The sequence below is a fragment of the Mobula birostris genome, chromosome 29 (genome assembly GCF_030028105.1).
Source record: "Mobula birostris isolate sMobBir1 chromosome 29, sMobBir1.hap1, whole genome shotgun sequence".
NCBI classification, from domain to species: domain Eukaryota; kingdom Metazoa; phylum Chordata; class Chondrichthyes; order Myliobatiformes; family Myliobatidae; genus Mobula; species Mobula birostris.
This window is the reverse complement of record NC_092398.1, coordinates 6,095,263-6,118,059: the sequence shown is the minus strand read 5'-3', so window position 1 is coordinate 6,118,059 and position 22,797 is coordinate 6,095,263. Positions and strand designations below refer to the sequence as shown.

General features: G+C 44.0%; 1 long non-coding RNA gene across 1 annotated transcript in view; it reads left to right on the top strand.

Annotated features, from left to right (window-relative positions):
* Window positions 1-22,797, top strand: part of LOC140190200 (uncharacterized) — a 36,496-nt gene that overhangs the window by 3,814 nt on the left and 9,885 nt on the right. The window lies entirely within an intron of this gene.

The window sequence follows — 22,797 nt, the reverse complement described above, 5'->3', positions numbered from 1 at the left end:
AAGGGTCACAACAAGAATGTTACTTTACAATTAAGTAAATATGTGATGTTGCCATAAAACTTAGATTGAAGCGCAAGCTTTTGTCGAACAGTTCTAAATCTTGCCAGACTGAGATTTATCGTGCACATTCATTTGATCATGAACCAGCACTCAAGAGAAAAGGTGATAGTTCCAAACAGGTTTTCAGGGATCTCAGCCTGAAACATCGATTGTTAATCCCTCTCCGTAGATGCTGCCTGACCTGCAGAGTTCCTCCAGCATTTTGAGTGCGTTGCTCAAGACTTCCACCATCTACAGGATCTCGTGTGTTTATGGGTGTACAATTAAGCTATCTTCCACTGGCAGGACAGGTTAAAACTGCCACTCCATATCCCTGGACCCCAACACAGTTCAAGGTTCCACCTATGTTAATCGTGTGGTGTTCTGATGAAGGGTCTCAGCCAACCTGATGGCATGAGCATTCTGGTAATTTTTTCCCCTCACCGTTCCCTCTTCTCACCTTTCACCTCAGGTGGTTGAAGAAGTTTGGTGTGGCCACCCAAATTCTAAGAACTTTCTATAGGGGCACAACTGAGAGCACCCAGACTGGCTGCGTTACTGCCTGGTATGGGAACTGTACTTCCCTCAAATCGCAGGACTCTGCAGAGAGTGGTGCGGACAGCCCAGCGCATCTGTAATTGTGAACTTCCCACTATTCAGGACACTTACAGAGACAGGTGTGTAAAAAGGGCCCGAAGGATCATTGGAGACCCGAATCACCCCAACCACAATCTGTTCCAGCTGCTGTCATCTGGGAAACGGTACTACAGCATAAAAGCCAGGACCAACAGGCTCCAGGGCAGCTTCTCCCAGCAGGCCATCAGACTGATTAATTCATGCTGACACAACTATATTTCTATGTTATAATCCTGTTGTACATACTATTTATTATAAATTACTGTAATTGCACATTGCACATTTAGATGGAGATGTAACGTAAAGATTTTTACTTCTCGTGTATATGAAAGATCTAGGTAATAAAGTCAATTCAATTCAATTCAATACTTCTATTCCCCACTCTGACCTCTTAATCTTTCCCCTCACCTGCCTATCACCTTCCCATGGTGCCCTTTCTTCTTCCTTTTCTCCCATTGTCCTCTCTCCTCTCCTCCCTCCTTCATGTCAGTAGTTGTGATACAACCAGTCAGAACCCTCTCCACCACATCTATATTTTGTAAGAGTTTTTGGTGACCTATAGGATCTCCTCAAACTCTTAAGTAGAGCTTCCTATATTATATAACACCATTTCTCAGGTCCTCACCCCACGGGTAATGGCATCTCGTTCTCATCCACGTCCTTTTTTAGATGTAGTGAAGGGTTTCTGCCTCCAAGCACATTTATTGGCTAAACTATAGAGTTCCTCAGGGAGGTCTCTCTGAACCTGTGTGATAAAACAGGAATCAAGCTGCAGCTGCGGTCACTTCTATACCGTGAGAATGTGATAAAATTGCAGAGGTACTTTGGAAATTTGAGGATGTTACCAGGACTGCAGATTCATAGCTATGAGGTGAACCTCTCCAGGCTGGGCTTCTTTTCATTGGATCAAGGGAGACTGAGGTGATATCAAACAGAAGTGCACTCAGTTAGGAGGAAAAACCCACTTCCCTTGCCAGAGATCTCAATAGCTATTATTATTAGAAAAAGCCTATCCAGTCATGTCGCCCAGCAATCCCCCAGTTTAATCCGAGTTTAATCATTGCGCAAGGTTTTAAGGCTGCGGTACTGTTTCCCGGATGGTAGCAGCTGGAACAGTTTGTGGTTAGGGTGACCCAATGATCCTTCAGGCCCTTTGCATGCACCTGTCTCTGTAAATGTCCTGGACAGTGGGTCGTTCACATCTACAGCTGCACTGGACTGCCCACACCACTCTCTGAAGAATGAAGGCACACACCCAATGATTCAGGAACAGCGTCTTCCCCTCTGCCATCTTTATACTTTATACTTATTGTCACCAAACAATTGATACTAGAACGTGCAATCATCACAGCGATATTTGATTCTGCGCTTCGCGCTCCCTGGAGTACAAATCTGATATAGATCTGATTCCTGAATCGTCATTGAACTCATGAACACTACCTCAATACTTTTTTTAGTTTCTATTTTTGCACTACTGATTTAATTTAACTATTTAATATATATATACTTATTGTAATTCAGTTTCTTTTCTCTATTATTACATATTGGAATGTACTGCTGCCGCAAAGACAACAGCATATGCTGGTGCAATTAAAGCCAATTTTGATTTTGATCTGTTCTGAAACATTTCTCATCTGCAAATTACATAGATGAAGACTTCAAGACCCAGACACTACAGGACAATGGATTGAGAGTTGGGAAATGGGATTAACCTAAGTAGCAACAGACACAAAATGCTGGAAGAGCTCATCAGGCCAGGCAGCATCTATGGAGAAGAGTAAACAATTGATGTTTCGGGCCGAGGCCCTTCTTCGGGACTGGAAAGGAGGAGGAGAAGTCAGAGTAAGAAGGTGGGGGGAGGCGAGGAAGAAGTACAAGGTGGCAGGTGATAGGTGGAACTGGGAGAGGGGGAGGTTTTGAATTCAAGAGCTGGGAAGTTGATGGGTGAAAGAGGTAAAAGAGCTGGAGAAGGGGGAATCTGATAGGAGATCACAGAAGACCGTGGAAGAACGGGAAGGAGGAGGAGCACCAGGGAGAGGTGATGGGCAGTTAAGGAAATAAGGTGAGGCAGGGAAGCAGGAATGGGGAATGGGAAATGGTGAAGGAGGTGGGTGGGATGTCAATTACCGGAGGTTAGAAGAATCAGCGTTCATGCCGCCACGTTGGAGGCTACCCAGAGACAACTCTAGCTGAAATAGCTCCAGTTTTGTTTTGGTTTGGACATGATGGGCTTAATTGACTTTTACAGAATCATAAATGTCCATGATATGATAAAATTTACCCTTTCTTTAACTTTGCGCGTACAGTTGCAAATAAGTCCTCTCAAACACTGAACAGAAAGGTGAAGCTCTGTGCAGGTCCTTTTGCCCATGATGCTGTACTGACATTTTCACCGACTCCAAGGTCAATCTAACCCCCTCCCTCCCACCGAGCCCTCCATTTTTCTTTCACCCATAAATCATCCAGTTGAGTAGGATTGGACTTTATTCCCTGGAGTGCAGAAGAACGAGGAGGGATTCGATAGAGGCATGCATAATTTTGAGGGGTTTAGATAGGGTAAATGCAAGCAGGCCTTTTCCACCAAGATTGGGTGAGGCTGGAGCTAGAGGTCATGGGTTAAGGGTGAAAGGCAAAATATTTAAAGGGAACTTCTTCACTCAGAGGGTGGTGAGAGTGTGGTATGAGCGACCAGCTGAAGTAGCGGATGTGGGTTTGATTTCAACATTTAAGAGAAATTTGGACAGACACATAAATGGGAGGGGTATGGAGGGTTGTGGTCCGGGTGCAGGTTAATGGTACAAGGCAGGTTAATAGTTTGGTAGGGACTAGATGGGCTGAAGGGCCTGTTTCTGTACTATAGAGTTCTATGATTCTGTAACTTTACCCATTGATCCTGAACTATATCAATGTCATTAGCATAGTAGACAGCCGTTGAACCCCAGGGGATCGTTGGTTTGTGCCTCTAGTAGACTGTGTCCTCTCCAGGGTGCAAGCCTGGGCAGGAAGATTTGAAGAACTGGCTGTTGCCCATGCATGGGCTCCCCCTCTCCATGTCACTGATGTAGTAAAAGGGAAGGGCAAGTGCTGATACAGCTTGACACCAATGTTGTCGCAGAGGTTGCCAGAGTGAAGTTGTAAACAACATCAAACTGTTTTAGGGACCCCGGCTCTGGATTTCTTCCTCGGGGTTTGCTCCCGAAGCCTTTCCCTTGGGTGGGTATGGCCACAAGGCAGCAGAGGTTTAAAATCAGAGCTTTCCATCTCCTAGGCGGGCTGCGTCCCAGGCTGACAAGCCCCACCTGCCCGAATGCCATTAGCATACTACTAAAGAATGCCATTTCTTCCCGATGACAGTAATACAGTGCTGAGTATCTGCATATAAGCCTTGGGAATTAATAATATCAAACAAATAAACAGCTCTTCCACATGAACCCAGTTGCTTTGAGACATGAAACAAAACCAGGTGTTGTAGTGCGGCCACATTAACACAAGAATTAGTCAATGGTTTCAGCCCAGGAAGTAACTGCAGAGGATACGCTATCTAGCTTGAGACAAAGAAAATGCTTGTTAATTATTTAATATATTTGACTATAAAGTGACAACTGTTGCCAACCTTGAGAGGAAGAAGGGGCGTACGGTAGCTGGATTTGCATTCGCTAGTGTTTCTTTGATCATGTGGTGTACAATGTGTCAACAGCTTCTAAAGATGTACTCTTCCAACATCTGCAACTTTCAGTCATAGTGTCAACGAAAAATACAGCACAGAAACAGGTCCTTCAGCCTATCTAGTTCATGCCAAATCATTAAAACTACCTACTGCCATCAACCTGCACATGGACCATAGCCCTCATACCCCTACAATCCGGATACCTATCCAAACTTCTCTTAAACATTGAAATTGGCAGCTCCTTCCACACTCTCATCACCCTCTGAGTAAAGAAATTTCCCCTCATGTGCCCCTTAAACTTTTCACCTTTCACCCTTAACCCATGACATCCCACCCAACCTCAGTGGCAAAACTGCTTGCTTTTACCCTATCTATACCCCTCATAATTTTGTATTATTTCTACCACTATCAGGTCACCCCTCAATCTCCTATGCGCCAAGAAATGAAGTCCGAACTTATTCAGTCTTTCCTTATGACTCGGGCCCTCCAGACTCGGCAACGTCCTGTAAATTTTCTCTGAACTCTTACAACCTTATTTACCTCTTTCCTGTAGGTGGGTGACCAAAACTCATAGTCATAGTCATACTTTATTGATCCCAGGGGAAATTGGTTGACTGCACACAATACTCCAAATTAGGCCTCACCAATGTCTTACACAACTTCAACATAACATCCCGTCTCCTGTACTCTGCACAAGGCCAATGTGCCAAAAGCTTTCTTTATGACCCTATCCACTTGTTCCTTCACTTTCAATGAATTATGGGCTTGTATATCTGGGCCCTACCCTCCAAATATCTGGACCTGCCTCTCGTTTTTTTTGCACTACCTTACTTTCCATTTTCTATTTTCTATTTATGATTTATAACTTAAATTTTTAATATTTACTATCGATTTGTACTCCAGGGAGCGGGAAGCGCAGAATCAAATATCGCTGTGGTGATTGTACGTTCTAGTATCAATTGTTTGGCGACAATAAAGTATAAAGCATCCCTTTGTTCCACCACACTTTTCAGTGCCCTACCATTCGCTGTGCAAGACCTACCCTTGTTGGTCCTAACAAAATACAACACCTCGCACTTGTCCGCGTTAAATCCCATCTGCCATTTTTCAGCCCATTTTTCCAGCTGCTCAAGATCCTACTGCAAGATCTGATACCCTCCTCACAGTCCACTAAACTCCTAATCTTGGTGTCATCCACAAATTTGTTGATCCAGTGAATCACGTTATCATCCAAATGATTGATATAGTTCATAAGACCATAAGATACAGGAGCAAAATTAGGTCATTTGGCCCATTGTGTCTGCTCCACCATTTCATTATGGCAGATCCTATCTCCCTCTCAGCCCCAGTCTCCTGACTTCTCCTCATATTCCTTCATGCCCAGACCAGTCAAGAATCTATCATCCTCTATCTTAAATACACATAAAGATTAGGCCTCCACAGCTGCCTGTGGCAAAGAATTCCACAGATTCACCACTGTCTGGCTAAAGAAATTCCTCCTCATCTCTGTTCTAAAAGGATAACCCTCTATTGTGAGGTTGTGTCCTCTTGCTTTAGATTCTCTCTCCATAGTAAACATCCTCTCCACATCCACTCTATCAAGGCCTTTCACCATTCAATAGGTTTCAATGAGGTCACCTCTCTTTCTTCTGAATTCCAGTGAGTACAGGCCCAGAGCCGTCAAACACTCTTCATAGAACAAGCCTTTCAAACCTGGAATCATTTTCATGAACCTCCTTTGAACCCTCCCCAATGTCAGCACATCCTTTCTTAGATAAGGGGCCCAAAACTGGAATACAATCCGGAATCATTTTCGTGAATGACAAACAACGACCGTGCAGCACACCACTAGTCACCAGCCTTCCGTCAGAGAGGTAACCATCCAATATCACTCTCTGACTTCTCCCACAAAACCAATGTCTAATCCAATTTACTATCTGATTTTGAATGCCAAGCGACTGAACCTACTTGACCAACCTCCCATGCAGGACCTTATCAAATGCCTTGCTAAAGTCCATGTAGGCAACATCCACTTCCTTGGCTTCATTAACTTTCCTGATAACTTCCTCAAGAACTCTATAAAATTGGTTAGACATGACCTACTATGCACAAAACTATGTTGACTATCCCTAATCAGTCCCTGTCTATCCTAATACTCATAGAGTATTTACTTACTGTTTGTTACGCCGCTGGTGTTTAGGGCAGCAATGAAGGTCCTTCATCTCTGGCGGTGCTTCGAGCTTCCTCTCAGTTTACACTACCGTCAGTCACGCAAATCTCAGATGGAGGCTCAGCAATACCATCGCACTCAGATGTAGAAGGGTTCCTCACTGTTGTTTCTGTAACTACTTCGTTTTACCAGCCTTGATCTGAACCCCCAAACTTGGAGGACTGGTGGACCACACTTAGTCTGGCCTCTATCCTTTGGCCTGATTGGCATGGGTGATCCTACCAAGAGCCATAGCACAAAGCCCTGACTCTAGCCAATGTAGCTCTGAGTTATTGAGCCAAGCGAGAGACCAAACCCTACGACAAGGTTGAGTTTCCATAGAATAACTTCCAATAGTTTTCCCACAACTGATGTCAGTCATTCCGTATGTTGCAAAGTTTTAGGAACAGCTTCCTTCACTTCATTAATTACTTGTCCCTAGGCTTTGCAGTAGTAATATGATCACTCAGGTCAAGAATGATGCTCTTCTAGAGGGTTATTCCCTTATTGGAGGATGCCTGTGTGTGACCTTGTTTAACGTGGGGAGGCTGATGCACGTGCAACCATCACACAATTCTTGATAGATCGGGGTCAAGATCCAGTGACGTGGAGTGGAAGGTGACTGGGGACCCTCCACTGCTTCAGCTTTCCTCCACCTTCACTGCTGTTATGATGTGTGATCATTTTCCATCTTCACTGCCATTGTGCTGTGTTGTCATCATCCTCCAGTCTCCACCGTTAAAGACTTGGTTGGATTGCTGTTCCTCTGGAACCTTCCCCTTGACCTTCCCACCAGTGATGACCCTACCAGAAGCTAAGATCCAGTTGGTGTCACGCTCAGGATCTCAGAAACGCACAAGCCTCTTCACCATGAGAAGGTGATGATCCTCAGAGAAGGTCCCTATGTTTATCCACCTGTCACCTTTCAGCTCTTGCTCCATCCCTCCCTTCACCTTTTGTACTGTACTGGCTATCTCCCCTCTGTCTTTCAGCCTCAAGCTGAAATGTGACTTTCCACTTCCCTCACATAGATGCTGCCAACCTGTTGAAACATCAAAACATAGAACCATAAAAAAATCTACAGCACATTACAGGCCCTTCGGCCCACAATGCTGTGCTGACCATGTAACGCACTCTAGGAATTGTCTAGAATTTCCCCACTGCATAGCCCTCTATTTTTCTAAGCGCTACGTACCTATCCAGGAGTCTCTTAAAAGACCCTATTATATCCACCTCTACCACCTTCACTGACAGTGCATTCTACGCACTCTCCACTCTCCATGTGAAAAACTTACTTCTGACATCCCGTTTGTACTTTATTCCAAACACCTTAAAACTATGCCCCCCCCCACCCCATGTTAGCCATTTCAGCCCTAGGAAAAGAGCCTCTGACTATCCGGATGATCAATGCCTCTCATCATCTTATACACCTCTATCAGGTCAGCTCTCATCCTCTGTCGCTCCAAGGAGAAAAGGCCAAGTACACTCAACCTATTCTCATAAGGCATGCTCCCTAATCCAGGCAACATCGTCGTAAATCTCCTCCGCACTCTCTCTATTGTATCCACATCCTTCCTGTGATGAGGTGACCAGAACTGAACACAGTACTCCAAGTGGGGTCTAACTAAAATGTTAGTTAAATGTTGATTTCCATCAGCTTTTTGTGTGTTGTTTTAGATTGTAGCATCTGCAGTCTTCAGTGTCTCTAGGGAAATAACTGTTTCAAATTCTTTTTTTTCATTGAAATGGATTCTTTCTGGCAGTGGTTCATTTTGAAAGGGCAATGCTTGCATATGTCTGCAAGAGATGTTCAACATTCTTTGCCAATTCCTATTTCCACAAGCCAGACTAATCGGATAAGCTAAAAGTATTTTCTTTAGTGAGTCAATCGCATTGAAACCTACCGATTATTGAAAGGCCTTGATAGAGTGGATGTGGAGGTGATGTTTCCTATAGTAGGGGAGTCTCAGACTAAAGTACATAACCTTAGAATAGAGGGGTGTCCATTTAGAATGGAGATGAGGAGGAATTTCTTTAGCCAGAGAGTGGTGAATCTGTGGAATTCATTGTCACAGGCAGCTGTGGAGGCCAAGACATTGGGTATATTTAAGGCAGAGGTTGATAGATTCTTGATTGGTCAGGGCATGAAGGGATACAGGGAGAAAGTAGCAGATTAGGGCAGAGAGGGGAGATGGATCAGCCATGATGAAATGGCAGAACCAACTCAATTGGCCAAATGGCCTAATCCTGCTCCTATATCTTTTTTTTTATATAGGCATCCGTTAGTCTCATGAGACTATGGATTTGCACCTTGGAAGGTTTCCAGGGCACAGGTCTGGGCAAGGTTGTATGGAAGACCAGCGGTTGCCCATGTTGAAAGTCTCTCCTCTTCACGCCACCAATGTTGTCCAAGGGAAGGGCATTAGGACCCATACAGCTTGGCACTGTGTGGCACGTCGCAGAGCAATGTGTGGTTAAGTGCCTTGCTCAAGGACAGAACACGCTGCCTCAGCCAAGGCTCGAATTAGCGACCTTCAGATCACTAGACAAACACCTTAACCACTCGGCCACGCACCAACTCTTATGGACTTATTAATTGTTTCTATATTGTTCAAGATAGCAAACAGATTGATTAAAATGATGAACATTGTCCACTTCAGGACAGCACTGCTCCATCTGAAGGTAAATATTGGTATTAGTATTGGTTAATTATAGTTACATGTATCAAGATACAGTGAAAAGTTGTCTTGCATACAGTTTATACAGATCAGATCATTACATAGTCCATTGAGGGAGAATTAGGTACAACAATAACAATGCAGGATAAAGTGTAACAGCTACCAGAAAGTGCAGAGCAGGTAGACAATAATATGCAGTATTAAAACAAGGTAGACCAGAGTCCTTCTTAACATACAAGAGGTCTGTTCAATATTCAAGATTGCTTAATGTCATTTAAAGATGTTTCCTGGGGTGGGGGTGTCTAAGACTAGAGGACACAGCCTCAGAATAGAGGGACGTCCATTTAGAACGGAGATGAGGAAGAATTTCTTCATCCAGAGAGTGGTGAATCTGTGGAATTTGTTGCCACAGGTGACTGTGGCAGCAAAGTCATTGGGCACGTTAAAGGCAGAGATTAGTCAGGGCATGAAGGGATAGAGGCGAAGAGTCATAGAAAAGTACAGCACAGAAACAAGCCCTCTGGTCCATCTAGTCCATGCTGAACCATTTAAATTACCAGGAGAAGTCAAGTCAAGTAAAATCAAGTCACTTTTTATTGTCATTTCGATCATAACTGCTGGTACAGTACACAGTAAAAATGAGACAACATTTTTCAGGACCATGGTGCTACATGAAACAATACAAAACTACAGAAACTACACCAGACTACAGACCTACCCAGGACTGCATAAAGTACACAGAACAGCGCAGTCATTATAATAAATAATAAACAAGACAATAGGCACAGCAGAGGGCAGTGGGTTGGTAGTCCGATGGCTTGGGGGAAAAAAACTACTACATAAATAAACAGCTGAGTCTGGGATTCCGTCCGTTTCTGTGCTCCCGCTGAGTATTTCGTTGGAGTCGGATGCAGTCCAATTTAATGTCATTGGAGAGCAGAATGGACGGGGGAACCGGCTGACTAGGGCTTGCTTTTTTCCTGGCACGGACTCCTGCCCGCTCGCCTCGCTTCCGCTTCCTCGCACACCGCCTACAATGTCCCCACCTCCGGCCACCAGCATCAGGCAACTCCGAGGACTGCGGGCCCGATTCCCTCAGCAAGCCGGCATTGGAGAGCAGAATGGGCAGGAGAGTCGGCCGGCTAGGGCTTGCTTTTTTCCTGACATGGGCTCCTGCCCGCTCACCTCGCGGGGAGAAGGCAGAAGATTGGGCCTGAGGTGGTAATGGATCAGCTGTAATGAGATGGCAGAGCAGACTCGATGGGCTAAATGGCCTAATCCTCCTTTCACTTTTCTCCTATATCTTATTTCCAGTACACAAGTGTAAAGGAGAATGACAAAGTTGCTGCTCCGGATCCAATGCAGCCCAAAAAAATACAAACACAATAAGATAAAGAAAACAATAATAATAAAAACACAATAAATTAGATCAATTATGTGCCCATAAAATGGTGCTAGGTACAGGAAATGATAAAGTAGTGGTGGTTGGGGTGGGTTAACGGGTGGAGGTGTCGATCAGCCTTACTGCTTGCGGTAAGAGTCTGATAACAGTGGGATAGAAGCTGCTTTAAGGAAGCGGATACAAATAATATCCCGAAAATGTGAAGAAGTGAGAGTCTAATGTCAGTGAGGAAATAAAGGCAATTATTATTACTTACAAATTGCAACTATTAGTAAAAAACAAAACATAATCAGCATTAACAAATTATACAAATTAACAAGAGCACCCAGTATGTTCAGGCTTTTGATTCGCCTTCAGTGAAAGAATATTAAATGTATTAAAAAGTATGTAAGATGTGTTCATAAATCAGGAACAGCTTCTTCCCCTTTGCCATCTGATTTCTGAATGGACATTGAATCCATGAACACTACCTCACTACTTTTTATTTCTGTATTTTTTTGCACTGCTTGTTTAGTTTACCCATTTAATATATATTCAAACTGTTCACAGTTTTTTTTCTCTGTTATTGCATATTACATTGTATTGCTGCTACAAACTTAACAAACTTCACAACATATGCCGGTGATATTAAACATGATTCTGATTCTGAATAGCAAAACAAAAGCAGACTTAAAGGAAAAACACTCTCAAGAAATTTTTTATTCAGCAAAAACGATGCTGCAATTGTTTTTCTAGTGCAGGCATAAGAACATAACATAAAAAAATAGGAGCAGGAGTCGGCCATCTGGCCCGTCGAGCCTGCTCCACCATTCAATAAGATCATGGCTGATCTGACCATGGACTTGTTTCTACCTATCTGCCTTTTCCCCATAACGTTTAATTCCCCTTCTGTGCAAAAATCAAATCAAGTGTTCCTAAACGTTTTAAAACCGTTCACCGAGGGGTCGGTAGACCCCCAGGTTGGGAAGCTCTCCTCCAGTGGGTCATATGGGCTCCACTTGGGAATAATAACAGTTGCTGTTTATTTACTCATTCCATTTGCACACGCTTTCTTCTTGATCCTTTTACTCTCACTTCAAATTCCTTAAATTCTTAGATTCCCATTCTGAGATACTTGAGCGCAAAAGTCCAGGAAGCTTTAGAGAGGGTGTCAGAGGAGATTTACCAGGATGCTGCCTCGATTAGAGAGCGTTTTTTTTTGAGGGTTGGTTTTTCTCTTTGGAGCAAAGGAGGATGAGAGGTGATTTGATTGAGGAGTACACAATGATAGGAGGCATAGATCGAGTAACAGCCAGGGACTTTTTCCCCAGGGAAACCATGAGGCAAAAATTTAAGGTAAGTACAGGGGAGGAATATCAGAGGTAAGCTAGTTACAGCATGCATTGTAAATATCTGTTTTGCATGGAGTGGCATCACAATCTCATTGTCCTGAGCTATGACAATAAAGCTCTATCCTATTCTGTTTATAGTGAGAGAGTGGTGAGAGCATAGATTGCCCTAACAGGGTGGTGTTGGCAACAGATACATTAGAAGCGTTTTAAGAAACTTTTAGATGGGCATTTGGATGATAGAAAAATGAAGGGTTATGTAGAAGGGAAGGGTTAGATTGATCTTAGAATAGGTTAAAAACATAGAAACACAGAAAATAGGTGCAGGAGTAGGCCATTCGGCCCTTCGAGCCTGCACCGCCATTCAGTATGATCGTGGCTGATCATCCAACTCAGAATCCTGTACCTGCCTTCTCTCCATAACCCCTGCTCCCTTTAGCCACAAGGGCCAAAAGGTCCACATGTACTGTGCTTTAATGTTCTATGCTCTAATCTCACTGTGCTTTCCATGTCTCCATAAACTTCCTTTAGATGCTACCATTCACCCACACATAAAAGTATTACAACTGGTTTATTATTGTCACATGTACCAAAGTACAGTGAAAAGCTTGTCCCGCATAATGGTCATTCCCATGGTTGTCCCATTCCCATTCTGATATGTCCATCCATGGCCTCCTCTACTGTCAAGATGAAGCCACACTCAGGTTGGAGGAACAACACCTTATATTCCGTCTGGGTAGCCTCCAACCTGATGGCATGAACATTGACTTCTCAAACTTCTGTTAATGCCCCTCCTCCCCTTCTTACCACATCCCTAATTTATTTATTTATTTGCTTGTTTGTTTGTTTGTTTATTTATTATGTTTTCTTTTTTCTCTCTCTGTCCCTCTCACAATAACTCCTTGCCTGCTCTCCATCTTCCTCTGGTGCTCCCCTCCCTCTTTCTTTCTCCCTAGGCCTCCTGTCCCATGATCCTCTCCCTTCTCCAGCCTCGTATCCCTTTTGCCAATCAATTTTCCAGCTCTTAGCTTTATCCCTCCCTCCCCTGTCCTCTCCTATCATTTTGGATCTCCACCTCCCCCTCCCACTTTCAAATCTCTTACTAGCTCTTCTTTCAGTTAGTCCTGACAAAGGGTCTCCGCCCAAAACGTCGACTGTGCTTCTTCCTATGGATGCTGCGTTACACTAGCATTTTGTGAAATATTGGAATTAAGATTGCCCTCCATTCTTGACTTCTGGAAGAAACCTAAGAATCAGAAACTAAACAGAGATCCATCAATTTGGCACCCAACGTGGGGCAATTACTTGAAGACTAGACTAAAAAAGGAAATCAAAGTTTAAAGCAAGCATCTGGGAGGTAGATATTCCTCTGTTCTTTAACTATCTGAGAATAAATATCTTCAGTACATCATTTAGAGGGAGTTTAAGAATGAGCAGAGCCATGGTACAACCTGTGTGGGGCCGGTATGAATTATCGGAAACTCAGCGTCTATTATTGTATTCACAATGGAGTTGTGTGAGTTGTCGCACAAGATGCTGACAAGAGTTTTAAGATACCAGATGCATGTTTGTTTGGATGTAACCTGAAATTATAGTTTGAGGTTGTGAGTTTTGTGAGATTTCTGACATTATAGTTTGAGGTTGTGAGTTTTGTGAGATTTCTGACATTATAGTTTGAGGTTGTGAGTTTTGTGAGATTTCTGACATTATAGTTTGAGGTTGTGAGTTTTGTGAGATTTCTGACATCTTAAAGTAAAGAGTACTCTTTAAGATTGGAACAAACACAATGGCCAAAGCTGCAAGAGAAGAACGTTCTTCATTCTTGACTGCTGGAACAACCCTAAGGATCAGAAATCAAACAGAGATCCAACAGCAGCATCCACATCAGGACCACTAGACTCAAAAACAAATACTTCCTCCAAGCTAACAGGCTGGTTGACACCTTCACTCATTAACCACCACCAACCCCCCACCCACATGTCGACTGTTTATTCATTTCCTTAGATGCTGCCTGACCTGCTGAGTTCCTCCAGCATTTTGTGTGTGTTGCTCTGCCTCCACATTAGCCACTCCTCTCCACAGCCCCTTAGCACACTTCCCCCCCCCATGCATTGCCACTGTAGGTTAATTATACAATTTTAAGGAATTTAATTTGTATTTCTATTTATTGTGTTTTTTTATGCTGCATCAGGTCCAGAGTAGCAATCATTTTGTTCTCCTTTACACTTGTGTGCTGAAGAATGACAATAAACTATCTTGAATCTTGAATCCTGAGATCATTGAGTGTTGGTCTTCAGACTCCTGTACCTCCTCCCTGATGGTAGTAATGAGAAGAGGGGTCTTCAGGCTCCTGTACCTCCTCCCTGATGATAGTGATGAGAAGAGGGGTCTTCAGGCTCCTGTACCTCCTCCCTGATGGTAGTGATGAGAAGAGGGGTCTTCAGGCTCCTGTACCTCCTCCCTGATGGTAGTGATGAGAAGAGGGGTCTTCAGGCTCCTGTACCTCCTCCTTGATGGTAGTGATGAGAAGAGGGGTCTTCAGGCTCCTGTACCTCCTCCCCTGATAGTAACAATGAGAAGAGGGTATGCCCCGGATGGTGAGGGACCATTATGATGGATGCTGCCTTCTTGTGGCACTTCTTCTCGAAGATGTCCTCGATGATGGGGAGGGTGGTTCTCTTGATGGAGCTGGCTGGGTCTGCAACCTGCAGCGGCCTCTTGTGATCCTCTGCATTAGAGATCCTATAGAGGTCCTCTGTGTTAGAGATCCTGTAGAGATCTTCTGCGTTAGAGATCCTATACTGGGTGGTGATGCTGTACATCTCTTGAACATTGCACGAGTCTCTGGAAACTCAGATTTCTAACATATTAGATCCACTAGTGTGCCTTCATTGTGATAGCATCAAAGTTCAAAGTACAAATTATTAACAAAGTATGAATGCAGTATACAACCCCAAGATTCATCTTCCCCACAGTCAGCCATGAAATGAAGAAAACCATAGACCTGGTCAAAGAAAAACATCAACACCCACCCCCAATGTGCACATAAAAACAAACCACTCAAAGGGCAATGAAAAGATGATCAAAGAACTCAGAGTATAAAACACAATATTGAAAGGTCCAGGCATATTCAATTCAGCTCAGTTCTCATTATTTACATTTAACTCTCACTTCAGCTAGCAGCTTAAATTAGGGGGTGATAGCCCCCGGCCCAGCCAAACTTAAAAAATCTCATTTGGGTGGATGCTGTGCGATGTGTCACCTGTTACAAATCAGTACACAATATGCGATTAAACGATTAAGCTTTATAATTCTTACTTTGACTATGATTAGTAAAGAAAATGAAAAAAAAGAAAAAGGGCCCACTCTTATGAAACAGTCTATTGTGCAAAGTTGAAGCTCACTGATAAGCTGGTCTTCCACCATCGACCTCCCCCGATCGTCGCTGCCCTTCGGACCCTCGCTCCAAGTCCACTCCATCTGGTGGTCTACCAACTCTTTCCATTCGTGTCATCTCTCCTCGTCTCTCCCCGGCAAAAGACCACGAAAATCTCTCTTCCACACTCACAAGAAAGAACACCAGCATTCCGAACCCTGTTATCTCTAGTCATAACCCAAACATTATGTAAGGTTCGTCCATCGTCGTCAATGAAGACCTCGAGACCATTAGTACTTCTTACGAGGTCGAGTTGCTAGCTCAACGCTCAACCCAGCATGGATGGAGAGAGTGCAAGGGAGCTGGCTGGATTCGAACTCGGGACCTCTCACCCCGAAGTCCAGCGCTGATGCCACTACGCCAACAGCCGGATACTTCTGATGGTGTCTAGACGAGCGCTTGATTTGAATTTAAGTGAGGGAGAGTTGCGCAGCATCAGCCTCGCTCTCTCTTCCCAATTCCCATCTGGATCCAGTGGCAAGACAGAGTCGAGATGGCTGGAGATGAGACTAACCCAAGCAGAGAAACCATTACAGCATGTTACATACAGGTCACCTTCAATTCAAAATCGCCCAAAATAGCAACAAAAAAGGAATGACCTACAGAGTCCAATCCACAAACCACGTGGATTAAACTTTGCCCAAGAACTAGAACTCTGGCACCTTTGAGTGAGGGAGAGAGAGAGAACCTTTCACACACAGACCCCTTTCTCTGGGAGCAATGAGCAAGAGGGAGGGAGAGACCCCTTCATATGCAGACCCTGCCCTCCAGGAGCAATGAGCGAGAGGCTGGAAGGTGACTCTGAGCACCTGTGCCTGCTACCGCTTTGATGATTTCAATCTTCCTCGATGCTTTAATCGGCGATATCGGCGAGAAGCGGAGTCAATCATGGGCTTGCTCCCAGTCTCCAGGCTTCTTGGCCTAGAGGCTGCAGGCCTCACAGAATCCCCTCGGAGACAACAAAGTGCCAGATCAAAGTTGCTGGTGAACGCAGCAGGCCAGGCAGCATCTATAGGGAGGGGTACAGTCGACGTTTCGGGCCGAGACCCTTCGTCAGGACTAACTGAAGGAAGAGCTAGTAAGAGATTTGAAAGTTTGTAAGAGATTTCAAATCTCTTACTAGCTCTTCCTTCAGTTAGTCCTGACGAAGGGTCTCGGCCCGAAACGTCGACTGTACCCCTCCCTATAGATGCTGCCTGGCCTGCTGCGTTCACCAGCAACTTTGATGTGTGTTGATTGAATTTCCAGCATCCGCAGAATTCCTCGTGTAAAGTGCCAGATCGCTCAATTGGCCCGAAAACACGCCGCCAAAATGTAGATCACAGGCCACAAAGGTAGCAGAAACACTTCTGAAGGAAAAAGAAGATGTAAAAGAAGTGAAAGAAGTAGCTTCATGAACCGTCTGTAGGACGTCGTTCTTGGTCACGTCATTATTTGGTCTGAGGATAGATCCTCCGAGATGTTGTCACCCAAGAACGTGAAGCTTGAAGGCACACCTCTCGTCCGAATGTGTGCATCATCAAAAAGTATGCATTTCTGTTAGTGTTTCTTCTCCTATCAAACTCCTAAAGCAGAATAACTTGCAGCTTTCTAGCACTTGAGTGCGATTGTGATAATATGTGGAACAGTTTGCCAAGCCCTACTTAATCATGAGCTCTGTTGCTAAAATTATAAATGCTCTCAGAAGCTATTTCATGGAATACACAAAGATTCCTTTTAGACTGCAGGAGTTTCACATCTGGTAAAGAAAACTTCAGTGAATAGATATTTAAGCCCCTTAAGTATTGCATTGACCACCTCTTTAGTCAGAATTAATTGTTATTTGAACTGTTTGATATTACTAATCACATAAGTTCACAGAATGATTGCCCATGTGGGTGAGACTTTCACTTTCAATTAGATACGGTTTGGAGATGAATGATATGTCCAACGATGGAACTCACGTTGGTTGAACCATAACTGGCCAGGACACCTTGGTGTTATCGTTACAAAAGCAGCTCAGGTTCCAGGAGTTCAGAGTTCAATTCTGGCATCCTCTCTAGGCACCTTTGTACGTCCTTAAATGTGTGTGCGTGGATTTCCTCTGGGCTTTCTGGTTTCCTCCCACGGTCCAAAAACTTACTGGTTAGTAGATTAATTGGTCATTGTAAATCATTCCGTGATTCGGGGAGGGTTAAATCGGTGGATTGCCAGGCAATGCGACTTGAAGGGCAGGAAGGGCCTGTTCCACAGGGTACCTTTTATTTATTTATAAAGAGGCCACGTGGATAATATGGCTGGTGGTGTAGTGGCGCCCACACCAGACTTTGAGGTGAATGGTCCCTGGTTTGGATCCAGCTGGGTCCAGGCACGCAGTACATCCATGCTGGGTTGAGTGTCAAGCTAGCAACCCGGCCTCACAAAAAAGTAGGCAAATGCTGAGGAAACGGCAAAGCAACAAGGCACCGAGAGGAACAACAACAGAGTGGAACAGGCTCTTCCGGTCCTTTGAGCCAGGCCACCCAGCAAACCCCCGATTTAACCCACCTAATCACGGGACAATTTACAATGACCAATTAACCTACCAGCCGCTGTGTCTTTGAAATGTAGGAGGAAACCCACACGGTCATGGGGAGAACGTACAAACTCCTTACAGGCAGTGGCAGGAATTGAACCCAGTTATCCTGTACTGTAAAGCGTTGTGCTAACAACTACACTAACATGCCACGATGAATAAAGATAAAACAAAGTAATTATGAGAGGTATAGATAGGGCCAATACAAGCAGGCTTTTCCACTGAGGTTGGACAGGATTACAAAAAGAGGTTATGGGTTAAGGGTGAAAGGTGAAAAGTTCAAGGGGAACATGAGGGGAAACTGCTTCACTCAGAGGCTGGTGAGAGTGAGGAATGAGCTGTCAGTGCAAGTGGTGCATGTGAGCTCGATTTCAATGTTTAAGAGAAGTCTGGATAGGTATATGGACAGTAGAGGTCAGGAGGGCTGTGGGCCTGGTACAGGTCAACGAGAGTAGGCAGTTTAAATGGTTCAGCATGGAGTAGATGGGCCAAAGGGCCTGTTTCTGTGCTGTACATTTCTATGACTCTAACTATAAATTACAATAAGAAATATATTGAAGGAGTTTGCTGAATATTTTCTGGGTCATCTCAACTTTAGCATGTACAGTGTGTGTTTTGGATTATAAGTGATTTAAAGCTATTTGGATCCCATGCTTCATTAACAAACTACAGTTTGGCAACTGTCATCATAAGTGAAGCGCTTGACAACCAAGTATTTATCATCTTTTTGTCAGTTAGAAACTGCATTTGGGATGCCGCGACTATAACTGCAGTGACTCCAGAACTTGGCACGAAGCAACTTCATCTTGACTTTCTTGGTTGTTAACTTAATAAGCCAATGCCTTATGATATTGAATCCATTATGAGAAGATGTAATCCACATTTCTTTGACAATTTTGACATTTTTACTATTTAATTTAACAACATTAGTGGCCTGAGTGGTTTTCAAGTTTGTCTTACTCAATAACAAACACGTTTGAATCTAAATCTCTGCCTTTTTTTTATCGCCAAAATTTAGTAGGTAGCTGCTCAAAGTTCAATAACCTTTATTATCAAAGTGTGTATAAATTATACAACTCATCAGCTTACAGGCAGCCACGAAGCATGAAACTCAAAAGGACCCAATTGAAAAAAAGACCAACCCCCAATGCACAGGGAGAAAAAGAAAAACACAAATCGTGCAAACAGTAAAAGCAAGCAACAGCATTCAGAACCAAATCAAGTCTATAAAACTGAAGCCTTGGGCAGAATGAGTAAGCCCATTGCTTCTCTGTCTCAGTTCATCACACAGCGGGGCAAATCACCGCAAAGCTCGCAGACATAAAGCTGGAGCACTCTCACAGCCTCAGCGCCGCGGAGTAGGAGTAAGCGTCGCAGAAGAGCAAGTGGAATCGCTCTCCAGTCCCGGCCGGCTGGCGTTAATTTTCATTAACCATGTTAAAAGGAGGGTACAGGATTTAGGATGGTGGTGAATATTGGTAGCTTGGGTTGAGGTGTTTGCTGAGCTTGGCAATTAGCTTGGAGACATTTTATCACCGGTCGAAGTGGCATCCTCAGCGTGCAGTTATTGGTGTTTCTCTCTGGGAGTGCTCGCATTTATATAGCGCCCCCCTATTCACTTGCCTTGGTTCCAATTGGCTACTCCTTCAGTTGACCTTTGAATTCTATTGGCTTGCGAGAATGAGGGGAGCTATATAAACACACGTCTTCCCAGAGAGAAACACCATCAACTGCGAACTGAAGATGTCACCTCGACTGGCGATGAAATGTCTGCAGGCTAATTGCCAAGCTCGCCGAACGCAGCAACATCAAACATAGGGTAAAGGGTATTTTGTTCAGTCTATTCCAGCATTTTTGGGGGTTAGCAAATATATAAATAACTTCAGCAACTTACTTCAGTCGCTGGTCTCCAGATTCGACTATGAACTCTGGATTAAATCTAAACTGCAACTCTGAACAATGGGTTCCTAAGAGCCATGAACCAAGTTAGTTGGAAGACCTGACAATGCCGATTTAAATTCTTTATTTGGGTGTCATTTGTGTGTCTGTGGTGTGGGTGTGAAGAAGGAGGTGTGAAGGTTGTGTGCAGTTCAAAGGAAGCATTGTAGATATGGAATTGTCCTTTGATTTTTAGCATTTAAAATGTCGTGAAGTGTTGGGTCAGGCAGACCTTCTTCCTCCGAAAGGGTCTCCAATTGATCTCACTTTGTCGAATAAAGAGACTGTTTCCTATCTACCAGTACTTCTCTCTGGTGACTTTATTCACACAACAGCACAGTCATCGCAGCTATAATTTGGCTTAACCTAGGCAGAAATCTTATTGAGTTCCACCGCTTAGCTTATAGCTCATATTGGGGACAGATGGCCAAGTTGTTCAGCGAAGCTGCAAGTATTTAGAAAGATTTGTGCCAATCTAAGTTTGATGGGTCTTTCAGAATGTTTTTGCAGAGAGTTATTCTTTGAAGAAACTCATCAACCCATTTTGTTTGAGTGAAGGATATCCCTGGTGAGTCGGAAAAGAATCAGTCAGGCTAATTATCTTCCATAATGAGGCAAAGAACAGCTAAATTAGAATATTTATCATGCTATAGCTCAATTCGGCAACTGCAAACTTTATGACCCATTTCTCGAGGAAATGGCTATTTATTATAGAAGATGGAGTTATAATTATAGAAGACTACAGCAGAGAAACAGGCCCTTTGGCCCATTTATTCTGTGCTGAACACTATCTGTAAAGGGCTTTGTGACATCTGGGCAAAGGTAAAAGGAAGGCTTATAGGAGAGGGCGGGATGGAGATACATTTCTACCAAAGGAGATGTAAAGTGCTCCAGAGAAAACAATCCAGATTTATCCAACCTCTGGTGTAGTACATGCTCTCTAATCCAGGCAGAATCCCAGTAAGCCTAGTAAGCCTCTTCTGCATGCTCTCCAAAGCCTCGCAATCCTTCCTATAATGGGTGACCAGAATGGGATGCAAAACTCCAGATGCTCCTTCCCTCTGCTGGCCTGCAGGTCACCCTTGGGCAAGGTGTGGCTCCTGCTTCGCCCCCTGATCAGGGTCAAGTGAAGCCATTGGAGCAGGTGATGGATGGTCATATGAGGACCTATGAAAATAGGGCAAAATAGGACATACATGGTAAATGGTAGGGCATTAAAGAATGCTTTAGGACAGAGGGATGTAGGAATAATGGTGCATAGTTCCCTGAAGATGGAATCTCATGTGGATAGGGTGGTGAAGAAAGCTTTTGGTTTGCTGGCCTTTATTAATCAGAGCATTGGGTATAGGAGTCAGGATGTAATGTTGAATTTGTATAAGGCATTGGTGAGGCCAAATCTGGAGTATTATGTACAGTTCTGGTCACTGAATCATAGGAAAGATGTCAATAAAATTGAGAGAGTACAGAGGAGGTTTACTAAAATGTTGCCTGGGTTTCATCTCCTAAGTTACAGAGAAAGGTTGAACAAGTTAGGTCTTTATTCTTTGGAGCGTAGAAGGTTGAGGGGGGACTTGATAAAGGTGTTTAAAATTATGAGGGGGATTGATAGAGTTGGCGTGGTTAGACTTTTTCCATTGAGAGTGGGGAAGATTCAAACAAGAGGACATGGGTTGAGAATTAGAGGACAAAAGTTTAGGGGTAACATGAGGGGGAACTTCTTTACTCAGAGAGTGGTAGCTGTGTGGAACGAGCTTCCAGCAGAAGTGGTTGAGGCAGGTTCGATGTTGTTGTTTAAAGTTAAATTGGATAGATATATGGACAGGAAAGGAATGGAGGGTTATGGGCTGAGTGCAGGTCGGTGGGACTAGGATAGGGTAAGAGTTCGGCATGGACTAGAAGGGCTGAGGTGGCCTGTTTCCGTGGTTATATGGTTATGAGCAGCTGCTGGATATCACAAACCTGGCTATGCGGCCACTGACGCCAGGCAGACAATCTCAGAAGAGTATTGATACCGGCTGGGGTCACCCGTCTTGTGAAGATACAGCCCAGAAGAAGGCAATGGCAAACCACTTCTGTAGAAAAATTTTGCCAAGAACAATTATGGTTTTGGAAGGACCATGATTGCCCACGCCATACGACATAGCACATAATTATGATGATGAATACGCGGGGGGATAATTTTGAAGTGATTGGAAGAACATATAGGGGAGATGTCAAGGGTATGCTTTAGACACAGAAAGTGGTGGGTGACCATTGACAGGGTTGGTGGTAGAGGCTGATACATTGGGCAGCGCAGTAGCATAGTGGTTAGCACAACGCTTTATGGTACAGGAGACCCGGGTTCAATTCTCGCCGCCGCCTGTAAGGAGTTTGTACGTTCTCCCCATGACCGCGTAGGTTTCCTCCGTGTGCTCCAGTTTCCTCCCACAGTCCAAAGACGTGCCAGTTGGTAGGTTAATTGGTTATTGTAAATTGCCCCGTAACTAGGGTTAAATCGGAGCGATTCCTGAGTGTCGCGGCTGCGCGCTGTATCTCAATAAATAAATAAATTTAAGAGACTCCTAGATCGGTACAAAGATGAATGAGAAATTGGAGGGCTGTGTGGGAAGGAAGTGTTAGACTGATCTTCAAGTAGGTTAAAAGATCAGCACAACATCATAGGCCAAAAGGCCTGTACTGTGCTGTACTGTTCTATGTACCATGAGATGTCCCTATTAAGACCATAAGACACAAGAGCAGATTTCGGCCCATCAAGTTTGCTCCGTAATTCCGTCATGGCAGACTTATTGTCCCTCTCAACCCCATTCTCCTGCTTTCTCTCTGTAACCTTTGACGCCCTGACTAACCAAGACCCTATCAACCTCTGCTTTAAATATATTCAATGATTCGGTCTCCACAGCCATCCGTGGC